The 18,151-nt window shown below is 45.5% G+C and overlaps 1 pseudogene; it reads right to left on the bottom strand.

Moving 5' to 3' along the window:
* Positions 1 to 18,151, bottom strand: part of LOC142139824 (remodeling and spacing factor 1-like) — a 63,823-nt pseudogene that overhangs the window by 9,250 nt on the left and 36,422 nt on the right.

Here is an 18,151-nt window from a genome sequence, read left to right as displayed (position 1 = left end):
AAACAAGAAAAGCTTAAGTAACAGAGAAAAAAGAAAAAGAAAGGAGAAGGGGAGTGGGTAGTGGTAAGGGGGTAAGGATAAGTAGTGGTCGACCACTCCTCCCAAAAAAGAATGGGGGGGAGAAGTGAGTACTGAGGTTGAGCCCATGGAAAGGTGTGAATTCAAACCATCTTGGATGGGATGGGCTCAGGGATTGGGTTTCAAGTATTTAAAATTAAAGTACTGTAAATAAGGAAATTATGAGGACTCTACTGTCCGCACACTCCTAAGACCCAAAATGTATGGGGTACAAGGTTGGGCAGACAACCCCAGCCCGACCCACCCAGAAACACACAATATAATTATAGATATAAATCCTATAGAATGTAACAATAGAACTACGCAATAAATGTAAGAACATTTTAAACACTATTAAAGACCTAAAATATAAACAGTAATTCTAGGGAACCTTAGGTTTCCACATAACTCTTGGTGTTGAGAGGCGATCACGTCCTGTGAGCAATCCACCAGAGCCCCAGGTCCTGCATCTAAACAGGACTACAGAGACCATCGACCCACGGTAACCAAGCTGGGTGGAGCAACAGGAGGGGCCAGAGGACGCGGCCACCGCTCAAGCTGTAAATGGTTATCCCAGGGAACAAGTTAAAAAACAAAATGTAAACAAAGCATGGAGACACTAGATATGCGGCAACGAAAATAACTAGTGGATATGTGACCGGCATATTATGCATGTCAAACTTATAATACTAATTAACTGGTTTGTAACATGTAAGATTAGACTCTGCAAGTTAACTACAAAGATTTCCTCGCAACGAAAGTACTAGGTCCAAAAGTACTTGCCCGGGATGTCACAGTGCGGGTGAAGGAACCGCAACAGGTACCAGGAAATCGCAGAAGCTCGGGCCCCACTCCAGGGGGCTGAGGTTTAGAAAGGTCTCCTAAGCTCTTGTAAACTTTTGATGATGCTAGGATTTCTCTCAATTGTTATACGATGTTCATCCTTGGTTGAACCGATAACCGATTTTCTCATGGAGGTGGAACATTTCTCTGCATGATTGTCACTCACCGGACCGTGAGTGCCTCTTCCCGGACATTTAGGAACCGTGGCCGTCCACCATCCTGAGGGTCTGCGCATGCGCAGCCCTTTTCTATACTTCAGTGTATACCCCTTTAACTTAATTGGCAGATCAGGCAACCTCCCTATATTAAGCACCTGTGGTCACTACCACGTTGCCTGATCTTGGAGTCTCATTCCTCATGAGTCTCTGAAGGTGTTCCTGTATTACTTGTGTATTCAGTGCTGCTGATTCCTGTGGTTTCCAAACCACTTCTACTACTGTGGTTCCATACCACTTCTACCATCAACTGTATCATCATGACTGTTTGCTGATTCCTATCCGCTGCCTCCGTGCACTACAGTCTTCTACACCACTTCAACGTTATTTTATATCAATGTGACTGTTTGCTCATTGTTATCCGCTGCCTCCGTGCACTCCAGCTTTACCTCACTCACCTGCTTCTCATCAAGTCTGTTTGCTGATTACTATCCGCTGCCTCTGTGCACTACAGTCTCCTGCTTGCAACTCGCCTGTGTTCAACATCGTGACTGCCAGCTGACTACTATCCGCTGCCTCTGTGCACTACAGTCTCCTGCTTGCAACTCGCCTGTGTTCAACATCGTGACTGCCAGCTGACTACTATCCGCTGCCTCTGTGCACTACAGTCTCCTGCTTGCAACTCGCCTGTGTTTAACATCGTGACTGCCAGCTGATTACTATCCGCTGCCTCCGTGCACTACACTCTCATCTCATCTTTGCTGTGACTTCCTCGAGACTGCCGCTTTTCATTACCATCTGCTACACTTCGTGATCTACAGCTCCTGCCCTGCGCTGCACTCCTGTTTCCCATCGCTGTTGGTTCCTGTGGTTGCTACTGGTTACCTCCGTGTGCCGCTGAGTCCTGCCGCTGTGGTCAGCGCTATCGTCCATCTCCTGCTGATCCACTCTCCACGCCTTCACGTGTTCCACTGGCCTCTACCCTCCTGTCAGCATTGGATTTGTATCTCTTCTACTACCCTCTGCTGGATCATCTCCATTCTCCTGGGTTTCCTATGAGTCCAGTTCCACGTGTTGCTGACTCCTGTGGATTCGTGTCCCTGTCGGTCTACTCACCTGTGCGCTGCACCTGCTAGACCGCTGCTTCTCCTATCCAGGGACTTCCTATCCAGTCGGCCTCCAGCCGCTCAGGTACCGCTGCAATCCCATCTGACTGCTACTGCTGAACCACGGTATGCATACTTCTCATTGACTGTGCTGTGTATTGCATATCTTGCTGGACTGTGTTTGGTTCTCTCTGGAGTCTGCTATCCGCTGAGTCTATTGCCATCATTGACTGTGTTATCATTGTGCTGGACTACTTCAAGAGACTTTCTAGATTGCAGACCTGATCAGTCATTTACATATATATATACCTATATTGTGCATATTACTGTGGATCGTGTATAAGGTGCCTGTGTATATCCTGTGTTGCAGTCTTCCCCCGTGCACCTCCTCACATATATATGCAGTGGTACAACTTGCTGATGTCAGACCACTGATCCCTGTTTCCGGTATCACCTGTTCCATTATCCTCTCACATAGCAGTGGTACAACTTGCTACCGCAGACCACTGACTACCTGGATACCTCCACTTGGATTCCATTCCTTCACTCAGACAGCGGTACAACTTGCTACCCGCAGACCGCTGACTCTCATCACCTCCTTGTTTCTGTTGGACATTCCTCCTCACTATAGCAGTGGTACAACTTGCTATCGCAGACCACTGACTACCTTCACGTGTCCTTGTCCATACAGTTCCTTGTGTATCATTACCTCAGTATTACCAGTGTTGCTAGTCATAGACTTTCCTGAGCATCTCATCGGTCATCATTTCATGTTCCGTGATCACCCAGCTACCAGAGTACCCTATTACCATCTACATTGCTCTGGTAAGCCTAAGATCTGGTGATCCCTGGGTAAAGACTCCTAGTGCCCGTGACAGTAAGATCAGGCCATGACAGACCCAGATGTGGAACCTACCGCCAAAGAGATGCTGCAACATCTGGTTAGCCGTGTGGAGCAACAGGATGCCCGCCAACAGCTGTTACTTCAGTGTTATCAGTCATTAACCTCCCAAGGAACATCTGGACAGACTGTGACAGCTACTACTGAAGCTCCTGTGCTTTCCTCCGTTTCCCCATTGCCATCCCAGGTGTCTATAGCTTCCACGCTTCACCTGCCTACTCCGTCAAAGTACGATGGAGACCCCAAAACTTGTAGGGGTTTCCTTAACCAATGTTCAGTCCATTTTGAGCTCCAACCTCAAAATTTTTCTACCCATCGTTCCAGAGTGGCCTATCTTATCTCTTTGTTTTCAGGACAAGCCCTGGCTTGGGCCTCCCCTCTGTGGGAGAGGAACGATCCAATATTACAAGATAGTGCCAAATTCATTTCTACATTCCGAAGTGTGTTCGATGAACCAGGTCGTGTGACCTCCGCTGCTTCCAGCATCCTCCGTCTGCGACAAGGATCTCATACTGTAGGCCAGTACGTCATTCAATTTAGGATCTTAGCCTCTGAACTTCAGTGGAACACTGAAGCCCTAGTTGCCGCCTTCTGGCAGGGGCTTTCCGATAAAATTAAAGATGCACTGACTACCCAAGAGCTTCCTTCGTCACTTGAAGATTTGATCTCTCTATGCCATCGTGTTGATATGAGATTTCGTGAAAGAGAGGCTGAGAAAACGACTTCTGCTAAAGCACCTTTTCGCTCTAACCCTCAATTTCGTCCAGTGTCACCCGCTGTGATTCCCATGGAGATTGGACGTTCCAAGTTATCTTCTGAGGAGAGGAAACGAAGAGTCAAGAATAGACTCTGTATCTATTGTGCTGATTCCACTCATGTCCTCAGCTCCTGCCCTAAGAGATCGGGAAATGCCAGGCCCTAACTAGTTCTGGAGAGGTGAAGTTAGGGTCCCTGGAGTCCTCTCCATCGTCTATGAAATCTAAAGTCTGCGCTTTTGATGTGACTATTTCCTTTGCTACCAAGACCTTTGAGTCACAGGCATTGATTGATTCCGGAGCAGCAGGAAATTTTATTTCCAAATCGTTAGTTAATCAATGGTCTCTACCAATGATTACCTTAAAAACTCCCATTACTGTGACAGCTATCGATGGATCACGTCTCATCAACGGTCTCATCACCCAGAGTACGTCTCCAGTAACCCTTCAGATTGGTGCTCTGCATCATGAAGAGATATCGTTTTTAATTCTTCCTGTTACGACAAGTCCGATTGTCCTAGGCCTTCCATGGCTTCAGTGTCACTCTCCCCAGATTGACTGGCGCACCCCTCAAGTCACGTCTTGGGGGCCTGAATGTCACCATCATTGCCTTTCCCAAGTCATTCCTCTCAAGGTACAGCAAGCTTCCATTTCAGCTATTTCACCGGGACTCCCTCCTCAATATGCTTCATTTACCGATGTTTTTGATAAAGCTCAGTCTGAACGTCTTCCTCCTCATCGTTCTTGGGATTGTCCGATTGATCTTCTTCCTGGCAAGACTCCTCCCAGAGGCCGGGTCTATCCACTCTCGTTACCTGAAACTCAAGCTACATCTGAATATATACGGGAGAACCTCCAGCGTGGGTTCATTCGACCTTCCACCTCGCCCGCTGGAGCTGGGTTCTTCTTTGTCAAAAAGAAGGATGGATCATTACGCCCTTGTATAGATTTTCGTGGACTCAATGCCATTACTATCAAGAACCGGTATCCCATTCCGTTGATCACTGAGCTATTTGACCGCATTAAGGGAGCCCGTATTTTTACTAAGTTGGATCTTCGTGGTGCTTACAATTTAATCAGAATCCGTTCCGGTGACGAATGGAAGACGGCGTTTAACACCAGAGACGGGCATTACGAATATCTGGTAATGCCTTTCGGGCTATGTAATGCCCCCGCTGTTTTTCAGGGCTTCATCAATGAGATTTTTCGGGACTTATTATATGTATGTGTCGTCGTCTACCTGGACGACATATTGATTTTTTCACAGGACCTGCCTTCTCACCACCAACATGTGGCAGAAGTCCTCTCCAGGCTACGGAAAAATTCATTGTTCTGTAAATTAGAAAAATGTTCATTCGAATTACCCCAGATTCCATTCTTGGGGTATATTGTTTCCGGAGTTGGTCTGAAGATGGATCCTGACAAAGTAAATGCTGTACTACATTGGCCCCAGCCAACTACTCTTCGTGCTATCCAGCGTTTTTTAGGTTTTGCCAATTACTATAGACGCTTCATTCAAGACTTTTCTTCCATTGCATCTCCTATTGTGGCCCTGACTCGTAAAGGGGCTAATCCTAAGCAATGGTCTACTGAGGCTATTCAAGCCTTTCAAACATTAAAAGAGTCCTTCTCTTCGGCTCCAATCCTTCGTCAGCCTGATGTGACACTCCCTTTTTTCCTAGAAGTAGATGCCTCTAATGTGGGCTTAGGAGCTATTCTCTCCCAACGCTCGGAACAGCAAAAATTCCACCCTTGTGCCTTCTATTCTCGGGGTCTCCTACCCGCAGAGGAAAATTATACCATCGGAGACAAGGAATTACTGGCTATCAAAGCCGCATTAGAGGAATGGAGATACTTGTTGGAGGGAGCTCGCCATCCGGTGACGATCTTCACGGATCATAAGAACTTGTCATATCTCCAGTCTGCCCAATGCTTGAACCCTCGTCAAGCAAGATGGTCTCTTTTCTTTTCCCGTTTTGAATTAATAATTACCTTCAAACCAGCTGCCAAGAACAAAAAAGCTGATGCCTTATCTAGAGCCTTTGCTACGTCCTCTGATATAGAAGAGGTTTCCAACCATACCATTCTAGACCCCAAATGTATCTCACTGGCTGCTTCATCCACCAAAACGCTACCATTTGGGAAGACCCTCGTGCCTCCTACTCTAAGGAGGAAAATCCTTTCGTGGTTCCATGCCTCTCGTTTTTCTGGACACGCCGGTGAACACAAGACTTTTGAGATCCTCTCTCGAAGTTACTGGTGGCCTTCAATGAGGAGAGACGTCAAAGAGTTCATTGCTTCCTGTGAATTATGTTCGCAATTCAAATCCTCCCGCAGAACCCCAGCAGGGTTGCTGCGACCACTACCCATTCCGTCCAAACCATGGACCCATATTAGTATGGATTTCGTTACTGACTTACCACCTAGTAAGAACCATAACACTATTTGGGTCGTAGTGGACAGATTTTCGAAGATGGCTCATTTCATCCCTCTGTCTGGTTTGCCTTCCTCGTCTATCCTGGCTGAACATTTCATTAAAGAGATCTTCCGTATCCATGGATGTCCATCTGAGATTGTGTCTGATAGAGGAGTACAATTCGTGTCCAGATTCTGGCGAGCCCTTTGTAAAACCTTGGGCATACGATTAGCACTCTCATCTTCTTACCATCCACAATCCAATGGACAAACCGAACGTGTCAATCAAGATCTTGAGACTTTTATAAGGATATTTTCATCAGCCAATCAAGACAACTGGGTAGAGTTACTCCCTTGGGCTGAGTTCGCCCATAACAACATGTACCATGAGTCATCATCCAAAACTCCATTCTTTGTGGTCTACGGTCACCATCCGTCTTTTCCGGAATTTCCTGCCCTCCCGCCCACCCAAGTTCCTGCGGTGGAGACTGTTTGTCAGACCTTTAAAAATATCTGGTCTCAGGTTAGAACCTGTTTGAAGAAGACATCTGTCAAATATAAATCTTTCGCTGATAAGAAGAGGCGGGCTATTCCACCACTAAAAATTGGAGATCGTGTCTGGTTATCCACAAAAAATATTCGTTTGAAGGTTCCATCCATGAAATTCGCCCCTCGTTTTATTGGTCCATATAGGATCATTCAAGTTATCAATCCAGTATGTGTGAAACTCCTTCTTCCTAAGAGTCTTCGGATTTCTAATGCCTTCCATGTATCTTTGCTCAAACCTCTTATTATCAACCGTTTTTCAACTCCTCCCTCAGCTCCGCAGCCAGTTCAAGTCCATCAGGAGGAGGATTTTGAGATTACCGAGGTACTAGATGCAAAAATTTCGCGAGGAGTCCTCCACTTCCTCGTTCATTGGAAGGGCTTTGGTCCTGAGGAGCGCTCTTGGATCAAAGCTGAAGATCTTAATGCTCCTGCCCTTTTGAAGAAGTTTTACTCCAAAAATCCGGACAAGCCCGGTTCCAGGCGTTCTGTGCCCACCTTTAAAAGGGGGGGTACTGTCACTCACCGGACCGTGAGTGCCTCTTCCCGGACATTTAGGAACCGTGGCCGTCCACCATCCTGAGGGTCTGCGCATGCGCAGCCCTTTTCTATACTTCAGTGTATACCCCTTTAACTTAATTGGCAGATCAGGCAACCTCCCTATATTAAGCACCTGTGGTCACTACCACGTTGCCTGATCTTGGAGTCTCATTCCTCATGAGTCTCTGAAGGTGTTCCTGTATTACTTGTGTATTCAGTGCTGCTGATTCCTGTGGTTTCCAAACCACTTCTACTACTGTGGTTCCATACCACTTCTACCATCAACTGTATCATCATGACTGTTTGCTGATTCCTATCCGCTGCCTCCGTGCACTACAGTCTTCTACACCACTTCAACGTTATTTTATATCAATGTGACTGTTTGCTCATTGTTATCCGCTGCCTCCGTGCACTCCAGCTTTACCTCACTCACCTGCTTCTCATCAAGTCTGTTTGCTGATTACTATCCGCTGCCTCTGTGCACTACAGTCTCCTGCTTGCAACTCGCCTGTGTTCAACATCGTGACTGCCAGCTGACTACTATCCGCTGCCTCTGTGCACTACAGTCTCCTGCTTGCAACTCGCCTGTGTTCAACATCGTGACTGCCAGCTGACTACTATCCGCTGCCTCTGTGCACTACAGTCTCCTGCTTGCAACTCGCCTGTGTTTAACATCGTGACTGCCAGCTGATTACTATCCGCTGCCTCCGTGCACTACACTCTCATCTCATCTTTGCTGTGACTTCCTCGAGACTGCCGCTTTTCATTACCATCTGCTACACTTCGTGATCTACAGCTCCTGCCCTGCGCTGCACTCCTGTTTCCCATCGCTGTTGGTTCCTGTGGTTGCTACTGGTTACCTCCGTGTGCCGCTGAGTCCTGCCGCTGTGGTCAGCGCTATCGTCCATCTCCTGCTGATCCACTCTCCACGCCTTCACGTGTTCCACTGGCCTCTACCCTCCTGTCAGCATTGGATTTGTATCTCTTCTACTACCCTCTGCTGGATCATCTCCATTCTCCTGGGTTTCCTATGAGTCCAGTTCCACGTGTTGCTGACTCCTGTGGATTCGTGTCCCTGTCGGTCTACTCACCTGTGCGCTGCACCTGCTAGACCGCTGCTTCTCCTATCCAGGGACTTCCTATCCAGTCGGCCTCCAGCCGCTCAGGTACCGCTGCAATCCCATCTGACTGCTACTGCTGAACCACGGTATGCATACTTCTCATTGACTGTGCTGTGTATTGCATATCTTGCTGGACTGTGTTTGGTTCTCTCTGGAGTCTGCTATCCGCTGAGTCTATTGCCATCATTGACTGTGTTATCATTGTGCTGGACTACTTCAAGAGACTTTCTAGATTGCAGACCTGATCAGTCATTTACATATATATATACCTATATTGTGCATATTACTGTGGATCGTGTATAAGGTGCCTGTGTATATCCTGTGTTGCAGTCTTCCCCCGTGCACCTCCTCACATATATATGCAGTGGTACAACTTGCTGATGTCAGACCACTGATCCCTGTTTCCGGTATCACCTGTTCCATTATCCTCTCACATAGCAGTGGTACAACTTGCTACCGCAGACCACTGACTACCTGGATACCTCCACTTGGATTCCATTCCTTCACTCAGACAGCGGTACAACTTGCTACCCGCAGACCGCTGACTCTCATCACCTCCTTGTTTCTGTTGGACATTCCTCCTCACTATAGCAGTGGTACAACTTGCTATCGCAGACCACTGACTACCTTCACGTGTCCTTGTCCATACAGTTCCTTGTGTATCATTACCTCAGTATTACCAGTGTTGCTAGTCATAGACTTTCCTGAGCATCTCATCGGTCATCATTTCATGTTCCGTGATCACCCAGCTACCAGAGTACCCTATTACCATCTACATTGCTCTGGTAAGCCTAAGATCTGGTGATCCCTGGGTAAAGACTCCTAGTGCCCGTGACAATGATCCACTTTTGCTTTGTGTGTTGTTTTGTCACTGTTCAAATCACCATTCTCCAGCTGCTTCCCATCAGCGGTAGTGCAGGGCCCTACAGCAGTGTTTGTATTTCCATCTTCTACTTTTGTAGCAGCTCTTTTGTGGAGGTCTTGGACTTGCAAAGAGATGCTTTAACTTGGCTGTCAAAAGCATCCGTCAGCTTGAGCTCCCATTTTTTCCATGAAATCATAGCCTGCTGGTCAGTCTTCATTTTCCTGGTGTCCTCTATAGATTATTCTACATGTTCTTCAGTGCGTTTGACAGTGACTGAAATCTCTGAGCGTTTTGGCTCTGGCGGTGGAAGGGTCTTATCAGAGGTACCTTTTGATTCCTTTTTCATCTTTAATCTCTGCTATTGCTGGCTTTACATTCTCCTTGAAGGAGCCATTTTCTTATTTGGCAGTTTGTTTCTCTTCCTTTACATCTGAGGGAGGTTGATTTTTTATTTCACTGCAGGTTTTTAAAGGTTTCTCATCATCCGTTTTAAAGCTATTGCCATTTTCTGCTGGACAAGTGCTTGAGGGCGTTTCTACCATGTCTGGCTTCTCTATTGTATCATTATCATCTGCAGGCTTCTCTCCATTTGCTTATTTCTTGATGTCTTCGTCCTCTGAATTGGGACTTTCACAAGGTGAACTTTCCTGTGGCTCAGATTTCTCCATCGCAGGGTCTATTTGTGCTTTCAGAAGTACCAGGGTTTCTGCCAGCTCATTCCTGGTCCCTGAGTAGTCCCACTTTACACTCCAAGCTCATCTCCTAGTACCCCTTCTTCTCCATCTCCCAGGCCCATGTGCTGTTGTAGTCCTGGCAGATCTTGATTAATTATTTTCCCATCTGTCAAGTGTGACTGACTTTCTAATTTTCCTCCTAAACTAAACTAAAGTGGAGCTCAACTAATGCTGTTGACACTGCTCCGCTCTCCTCCAGTACCTCTTCTAGCTCCGGGAACGTGAGTTCAGGCAGGTCCAGCACAGCACCACAGCGGTCCAATACCGAACACACCACAGCAAAATCCGGCCATGCTCCCACAGGATTGGTGGCTGGCGGGGCAACTACCAAGGGTGCCGGAGCCAACCTCCACCATGTTGGAGCTTGAAGAGGGCGGGAGCATGAGGAGCGGAGGGTGCATGCACCCCCCAGCTGTCAGCACAAGCTCAGTCATCCTCGTGGAGCGCCACATGTACGGGTCGCGGTCAGGGGGGTAAGCGAGACAGAGAGATGAAGCCCCCAGGTGAATTACACAACCTCCTCCTCCTCCTGAGTGGAGCCCATATCCCGTAATGCACAGGAGAGGGAGCACTTGTTACCTTCCCTTTCTCTCTTTAGCCACACCCCCAATGTAAAATTTTTTTATAGTAATCTTTTTCAACAGGTGGTAGTCAATGTAGGGACATAGTAATCCATCTTTCTTCTTCACAAAGAAGAATCCTGCTCCAGCAGGAGAAGTGGATTTCCTGATGAACCCGTGCTGAAGGTTCTCGATAATATATTGAGACATTGGCCTGGTCTCGGGGAGTGAAAGAGGATAAACTCTTCCTCTGGGAATTTGTTTGGCAGGTATCAAAACTATAAACCAGTCCCATGGATGGTGAGGATTCGTTTTGCTGAAGACATCTCAGAAGGATACGTAGTGTGGGCTTGGGTAGTGTGGGCTCGGGAGAGATGAAGTGGTAAGTGGTATTAGGTTCCACAGGATGTATCGGGGTGAGACAACGCTGGGGGTTATGGATTTGAACCCATGGTAAACCCAATATGAGAGATTTAACAGATTGGGGCAAAATTAGAAACTGGATCCACTCTTGATCCAAAACTTCTACCGATAGCTGAATGGGAGAGGTGACATTGAAACTGGAACCATTGCTGACATGCTTACCATCCACAGAGGTAAGCAAAATCTAATGTGACAATGTCAGGATGGGCAGATGGAGTTGTGATGCAAAAGCGGCCGAGATAAAGTTTCCAGCAAAGCCAGAATCCACAAAAGCTGAAGTCAAATAAGGCCCATTAGGAGCGTCCGGCACGACTGACATCAAAAACTCAGCATTAGGGGATGAACAGGGAATGGACGTGAGATCTCCTAGGGCGGCCTCCCTCTTACTGACTAACAGGGGGTGTTTCCCAGTCTCTTAGGGCAAGAATTTAAGAGGTGTCCAAGATCATCGCAATAGAGACAGAGCTTTTGTTTAAAACTTCTCTCCCGTTCCACAGGAGACAAGCGAGAGCAACCACTTTGCATTGGCTCCACCAGGAGAGAGACTGGATTCTGGAAATGAGGAGCTAGAATGGGAGCGATGTCTCTTGCTGAGGTCCTTTCCTGAGTACGTTCGCTAAAGTGGAGGTTAATTCTGATGCACAAAGAGATCAGAGTATCCAAGTAATACAGTAGCTCCCTGGAGACAAGTTCATCTTGCTCACACATTGCTGTTCAGGCAATACAAGGTACAGGAACTTGAAACGTTTTGGTGTACATATAAATATATTACGGCCGATCAAGACAATTGGGTTGAATTTCTCCCCTGAGCTGAGTTCGCTCATAATAACCATTTCCATGAAGCAATTTCCAACTCTCCATTCTTTATACTTTATGGTTACCATCCTAAATTACCCACCTTGACCAATCTTCCACCCTGCGAAGTACCAGCAGTGAACTCTCTTCTTCCCGACTTTGCAACTATTTGGACTCAAGTAATAGGAGACTTGATCAAAACATTTTCTCGTTACAAGGATGGCACAGATAAAAAGAGACGCTCTGTGCCCAAATTGGAACCTGGAGACAAAGTCTGGTTGTAAACCCGCAATCTTCGTCTATGGTTGCAAAGTATGAAGCTATCCCCAGGATGAGAGATTAGTTGGTCCCTTCAAGATTTAAGAGACCATCAATCCAGTAGTATTTAGATTGGATCAACCTCCTTCTTTATGGGTGCCTAATGTATCCCTTGCTTCTGTTTGTCACAAACCACCACCTGTTCTGGTTCAAGATCAGCAAGAGTATGAGATTGAACAAATCCTTGATTCTCGCATCTCTAGTGGTACTCTGCATGTTCTTGTAGATTGGAAAGGTTATGGTCCTGAGGAACGCTCTTGGGTCAAAATTGTTGATGCTATGTAAACTCTTCTATAAAAGATTTCCTGATAAATCTTTCTAGGGTGCCTAGTGTCCACCCCTTTGAAGGGGGAGGGGGGGGGGGTACTATCATGCTGCACTTTTTCCCTGATCCAGCATGGTCTTCCAATCACACCTGCTCTGACAGCGGGCGCACAACACTTTTGACTGTTTACCCGCGGTCATCTGACCGCCCCTAGAGGTGGTCTTTTTGAATCTCTTGTGTATTTAAACCTGCTCTGACTCTGCAGCAGTGTCAGAGCAACAGGTTTCTATCTCACATCTGGCTGTTCATCTTGGCTATTATCTAGTGTTTGTACCTTGGCTTATTCCAGTGACCTCCCTTTGGATCCTGATACTTCGCTGATCGTCTGTGTACAAGTTCCCACCTTGTCCGACCTTTCCCTGGATTTCAACATTGTACTTCTTGACCTCTCAGTGTACCAGTTCTAGCTTGCCTAACTATCCATTATGTGATGACTACCTCAGCTACATCTCCATGTTGTGCCAAAGGGCAGTCCAGAGAACTGTGAGCTGTGAGTTTTTGGCAACGAAGCCCATCCCGGCTTGAGGCGGGTCTTTGCGAAAACCGGGGGGCTCATTAGACTCTGCACATCTGGTCGGCCAGTGCAAATCTTGGCTGGAACTTGGAATTCATTTTCTTCGGAGTATTTTGTGACATAGTTAAATCAATCCCAAAGTTTATTTTAGCTAAAGATTATAGGTCTGTTTCCTAAAACTGTTTTAGTTTGGCAAGCTGCACTATACCACTTTTTTTGTTCTGACCTACCGCTCACACCCTCCTGGTCTCCCCCATTTAACAACACCCAATGCTTTTCCAATAAGCAGCCAGCAGAAGCAGGGTAAGAGGTGGTGATGGTCTTCTTCACTCTTCTACTAGATCATGTATGTACATTATTTACTTACTAGATTAGTGAGCGGAGAATAGACTTGAGGAAAAACAATAACAAGCCACAACTAGTGGCCACACATGTGTGGAATAGTCTAATAAACGTTTATTACACCAATGGTTAAAATCCATTACAATAAATTGAAGGTAATATCGCTTATCTGGTCCATAAATGGATGCTGAGAACAGTCTCACTTTGGAACTCCACGCCGAGTCCAGTCTGGAAGTGACACCACAGGAAGTTTGACAAGTAGACATTCTATGCAATGAATGGATACAGTGTGCAAGAGACCCCCATGTTTTTTAGACTATTCCACACATGTTCGGCCACTTGTTGTCGCTTGTTATTGTTTTTCCTCAGGTCTATCTCCATTCCACATTGGATTTGAGTTTAAGTGATATCACTCAAGCAGACTGAAGAGGGATAAGTGAGAATTTTATACAGATAAACATCGTTGCAAGGTACTGTGTTCATTCTATATGGTATTCACGGGATTTTATACTGACACTTTCGAACTGCACAGCAGACGGAGTTGTGCTATTTAGTGGATGTGATTTGAATCCATGCGGATCGGCTCTTTAATACAGCTACCAAATGCATGCATAGCGGTGCGTGTACATACTCATGAACAGTTGATCACGCTAATACAATACACTATCAGAAGATAATTGTTTGCAGGAAACTGTAACTACCTTTCGGCTGTACATTCTGGTTGAATTCCATGAGACATCTCGATTGGCTTCATTTTCAGCTGATAAAATATTTAAGGGTCTTGTCCCTACCGCGAGGCGGTTGTCATCTCAACATCTATGTGATTCAGCATACCTATAGTAACACATTACCTCTTTCACACATTATGCTAAGAATACAGAGGTGATACAAATGTGTTAAGACTGTATCTATTCACCAGCGCTTAAATTTCAATTGATACCCGGAATAAGGTGTATTTGTTGTTTTATATTTATGCAGTGAATGCTTTTTTATATATATGCCCTGTGGGGGTGTTTACGGCCATAACCACTGTGTATGTAATTGTGCATATTATTGTTATTAAATCTATACTGTGTGTTTTACCTAGCGCTTTACCATTTTTTCTTTTTGTATATCTACCTTATGGGTCTGTAGCCCATCTAAAGCTGCTGGTACTCACCTTATAGGTCGCATTAGCGCCCGGTTGTGCTTGTTTTTAATAGTTTATACAGATAAGCCCTGTTTAATTTGCCATTTGTACACAGTTTACATTTGAGATTTTTGGCTCTATTGTTTCTTTATCTCTAGATTTCTCCCTTACTGGTTGGGGTGATTGAGCTGAAGTAGCTGCCATCAAACTTGCGGATTCAGTATTTTGGAGTGCTTATTACAGAACCCTTGCTATATATATTTAAATTAGTGTTAAGTTCATTTCTACTTATTTGTTGGAAATATCAGTATGAGCTGATACTAATTCGTCCATATTCGCTATGATACCACAAGGCAAGCAGCCACAACTACTAAATTTGTTGAAACAATATTGTTGCACTCTGCAATACATTGGTGCTGCAGATAAAATATTATAGGGGAAGTTCACTATTCTAGTACCACCCCTCTCAATAACAATAACCTGTCCAAGCCCCCCCCACCTCCCCATCTATAAATAGGGTAGTCACACCCACTTGGTAGAAGGACCTTATTTTGAGGTCTATAGAAAAAGCATGGACACACTCTCCCTGTTTCTGTGAAGTCAGCTTTAGGTAACAGAGACAGTGGGGTCCAGAGAAGTGCCTCATGGGGCTGTCAGACGCCGTCTCCGTGCTATGCCTGCCGCACAGAGACAGACGTCTGCTTCTGTGACAGAGCGCTCGGTTGCCAGGCGTACTTCCGGGTCAGCGGTCGCGCGTTCCGTTGCTAGGCAACGGAACGCTTCCTAGTAACTCCGGCGGTGGTGTTTAGCGTCACCCCGCCAGTGATTGGACTGCACCTGTATAAAAGCCTCACTCTGGCACATGGAGAGTGCCAGAGTATTAGGTCTCATCCTAGCTCCAGCGTTCCTGTGTACCGTTTCCAGCGCTTCCTGTGTATTACCCGGCTTGTTACTTACTACCCCTGTTCTGTGCTCCCTGTGAACTTGACCTCGGCTTGATATTTGACTCTTCCTCCTGTGCTTCTGACCTCGACCCGGCTTTCCTGACTACGGCTTTGAACTTCCCCTTGGACATCTCCTGAATTCACGGTTTGGACTGGGCCTGTACGACACCGCTTTCATCTACTGCTTCACTGATTACTCCCTTAGAGGACCGCGACCTGCGTGTTCCCGCAGCTAAGACCACACTTCCTTGCGGGGGTCCCTGGTGAAAACCAGGAACACGTTAGACTCCGCACCTCTTGGGTGAGTAGTGCAAAAATCAGTAAGCAAATACCCTAAATCTGTGACAGGGGCCAGGTTAGAAAGTGAGGATTTTTGAAAAATTAGCTACTCCCTTAAGTTGAATTATTTTGAGCAACAGAAGATAGGTTAATAACCTGTTTGTAAATTATCTTATTAAGAATTGGGGAATATAAAATTTAGAAAAGAATGGAAGTTCCCCCTGCCTTATATGTTTTATTTTGCAGAATAAAAGATTATTTGCATCATGGTAGAGCTGACTGTATGGTCCACAACTCCAGAGACAGGTAATTCATGCTTGAGTGCTATAGTTCAGCAACAGCTATATATTTGTTTTTTTACTATGCAGTTACAGTATGAATAGTTGATTATTTTGCTAAGGATTAAGAATTTTTGTCATCTGTTCATGTTATTAGTTTATTTAGATTTTTTTTATTTTATTTATAAATTGGCAGCATATTCTGCAGGACTGAATTGGTCACATATGGACATGGCTATTGCCTGGGCTGGTTACCGCTATAGCAGAGTGAGAATGAGCGTGTCTTCCTACAAAACTGTTTATTGGGTTCAGGCTTTGATACGGTAGGCTGGTCCTTATATAACAGAGAGATCTGCACCATGGGGTCCCCGTGTCATAATATGAACCAGCCCATTCAGTGTGGGATTAAAGCCCCTAGTGGAATTTGGCCCACAAAAATTTGGCGTCCCCCCACGCTAGTACCAACCAGCCTGTGCTGATTAGTGGTGCACTTAGTGCCAGGGTAACGGAAATAGGTAATGGAAAATAAAAAAACCAAAATGCAATAGGTGGACACAACTTGCTCCTAATGGAGCTGCAAAAAGAACAAAATAACACTATTGTACTTTACCACTACTACTACTACTAATTCTACACTTAAGGGTCAATATGCGCTGAGACAATTGGAGCTGCTATCTCCACTCTAGCTGCTCTGATTGGTTGGGTGGGTATTGACCATACTAACCAACTTTTACTCTTTCCCTCTGGGAGATCCTGGAGTGGAGGTGAAGTGTGAGGGGGGCATGGGGCAGTAAATCGCTTCATTTTAGCCCTGCTCCTGTGATGCAGCTACGCAAAAGAGTAATTTTGGGGCAAAAAGGATTTACCACATATCGCGTCATGGAGGCTCCCATCCTGCACATTTCACTAGGAAGTGGGCAGGATGCGGGAGAATGGCCTGCTCTCTCAGGAGTGCGGAAGACCTACCAGGAATTTTTTTATAGACTTGATTCCACTAGGGGCTACAGTCTCAGACTGAGCGGACTAGTTCACATATGGCAGGAGAACCCCACACTGTGAGTCTCCTTGTGACCAGCCAAGCCTGGAGTTGGCTGTTGTTTTTTCTGGAGGACACTAGGTCCTAGGGATGTTTAATGGATACACCTCTTAAAAGTCATACCTGGAGATGCAAACTAATGCATGTACTTACTGTAAGGAAGGTGAGGCCACGAGAGCAAGTTACATTTACCTGTAAATTCCAACATTTTTTTGCGCATGTACAGCATGGTAAAGTGTATCTACGTCTAACTCTAAATCAGGCCCATAGTTTTATGTTTGGAATCCATTTTTCCTTCTTGTTTCAGTGGCTTGGTGGCTGAAATATTTGCTATATAGATTGATTTTGACTTTATGCAATTATTTTATCACAGTTCGTGATTCCATTCGGTATAATTTTATAAGCATACGTATACTGTATATAAAATGTATGTTTTGCAACATAAAATTGTAACTGTATAGTGAATGTACTACTCTGTTGGCCACATCTTGAGAGCCACAGATTTCTTAAGTCTGCTGTGAAGCATTATGTTTTCAAAACATTGATGGACATTTATGACAATATAGTACAGTCCACCTGGTATAAGAAGTGGATTTATTTGAGAATTCCATATTGATACACTGTTATATTTTCCTTGTTATTTATTCCGTACTGTGTTTTTATTGTTTTACCATATATGATTGCATCTTTAAACGATTTCAGAGGAATATTGTCCATGTACCAGTAGTTCACTTCCCATGTACCCAGTTCATTCAGGATCTGCCTATCCTGGCCACTGGCAATCTATTCTGCCATGGGGCAGCCGCCGTCAGGCTAATTAGAGGCCTGGATTTGGCCAGCGGGTGGCTGGGAGGAAGCCTGATGTTCCCACTGACCAGAGTGGATCGTTTCATGTAATTATCTCATTTCCAGGCCCATGTACTATAAATAACAAGGCTGAGAGAGGTGGCTATATTTAAAGTAATTTTTTATGATGTCTTCTGGTGTGTGGTCAGAATTGGGAGGAAGAGAAGAGAGATGGATGCAGACAGACAGCTAAACAGAGACTCTGCACCTACAGGGATCTTGCTTAGCCACATGAGCATCCTTAACTCATTCCACACCAGGAAAATTGTACAACTCTGTAAAACAAGCTGAGCTGTGAGTCTGGAAAAAAACACATATTTCTGC

The sequence above is a fragment of the Mixophyes fleayi genome, chromosome 2 (assembly GCF_038048845.1).
Source record: "Mixophyes fleayi isolate aMixFle1 chromosome 2, aMixFle1.hap1, whole genome shotgun sequence".
NCBI lineage: Eukaryota > Metazoa > Chordata > Amphibia > Anura > Limnodynastidae > Mixophyes > Mixophyes fleayi.
The sequence above is the reverse complement of the archived record's forward strand: the minus strand, read 5'-3'. Positions and strand labels throughout refer to the sequence as shown.